Genomic DNA, 1475 nt, shown 5'->3' with positions numbered 1-1475 from the left:
GTAATCAGGCCACCAGCAGAACCAGAACCTGTTTAGCTCAGGTGTGTTGGACCAGAGACGCATGTAAAGGATACAGGACACCGTCACTGAGGACTGGAGGTGGACACTCCTGTGTCAGTGGATGAAGTCCTTCATGGATTCATTTTATGTTCTTTCATTGTTCTTCATAACAATTTTCTACATTGTTATCTTGTATTTTTACATTTTATTCTTATTGTGTTTTAGAGGCGATGTTGTTCAGCTGGCAGGAGAGGGAGCAACGACAACCGGCCCCAATAATGAGCGATGTGAGAGAAATATTGAAGTTATGTTAATAAAATCTTTGATTTTGTCTCTACAGGTCGAGTGAAGAACATGTTTATGATTCTCATGTTTCTCTACAGTAACTGCTTCTGCTATTCCATCACATCTTCAGTGTGTCAACATGAAAGTTGTTGCTGTTTCCACCTTCTTGCAGACACGTGGGCATATATTCCTTACTGAAGCACCGAACAAGGATATATGCTATGTAAGTTTGTTTCTTCAATATCTCTCTGCAGCGATTCGAAGACTTTTTTGTTTTACAACATAAATAAATATAAATTTTTCTACAGGCTGACGCTGGTGGAGCAGCGATGTACAACGGCATGATTTATGGAGTGATTTCTTTTTTTGGAGCAGACTATGCATGTCAGCAATCAACTGTAATCATGGATGTGTGTGAATACCTTGAGTGGATAAAACAAAAAACTGGCCTTGAATAAAACATAAACTATCATGAAATAAAATTCTCATCAAATTTCCTCTCACATATAATTTTATAATTGTATCTTCATCAGTTTGATCCACATGTTTGTAGAATTAGAATAAATTCATTGTTTTGTTTTTTTCCTCACCTGATCTTCACCTCCCTCATGGAGTTTTCTCTTCACCTCAGAAATGAAAAATAAATCAATACTTGAAAAAAAGCATTTCCTGGCTGACATTCATGGTTCAGTTTATTCAGTTGATATTTTCCCTGAACTGAGTCTAAAAACATGAGTTTTAAATGACATGAAGAGAAACACTTGAAATAATTCATTTATTCAGTTTTTTCTTCATTTTACATCAGAAATGAACATGCAACATCTAAACTCTGCAGCTCTGGAGTTTCTATTCCTGATTTAGATCTAGAGAACTTTAAACTCCACGACCAAAGAGTTGTGCACAAAAATAATGAAACAGAAGTCACATAAAGCAACTATTAGCAGATAATAAAATCCTAATAACTTAAAAATAAAAACATCACATTTTTAATGAAGATACAAAGGAAATAAAATGTCCAATAATTAAAAACAAATGTCGAAATCTGGAATGAAAGAAGTTTTAAGAAAATATTTTAAAACAGGCAAAACTAATTAATGGTAGCTTCTGGTTGCCACAAATTTTACATAAAAATGATGGAAAATTTCCCTCTCTTACAGTTAAAGAGTCACTGCTAATTGTAATTNTAACAC

The 1475-nt window shown here is 34.1% G+C and overlaps 1 long non-coding RNA gene across 2 annotated transcripts; it reads left to right on the top strand.

Moving 5' to 3' along the window:
* The first annotated feature begins 32 nt into the window (after window positions 1-32).
* Window positions 33-937, top strand: LOC106934991 (uncharacterized). 2 transcript variants are annotated; one of them, XR_001421810.1, is made up of 4 exons: window positions 33-113; window positions 226-287; window positions 384-508; window positions 594-937. It is a non-coding gene; the product is annotated as an uncharacterized LOC106934991 (long non-coding RNA). The 2 variants fall into 2 exon arrangements; XR_001421809.1 differs by lacking the exon at window positions 33-113 and having other exon boundaries at window positions 120-287.
* Window positions 938-1475: the final 538 nt, after the last annotated feature.

The sequence above is a fragment of the Poecilia latipinna genome, unplaced genomic scaffold (assembly GCF_001443285.1).
Source record: "Poecilia latipinna isolate Pla-1442-1.1 unplaced genomic scaffold, P_latipinna-1.0 Scaffold1891, whole genome shotgun sequence".
Lineage (NCBI taxonomy): Eukaryota > Metazoa > Chordata > Actinopteri > Cyprinodontiformes > Poeciliidae > Poecilia > Poecilia latipinna.
This window is presented reverse-complemented; position numbering and strand designations above follow the sequence as displayed.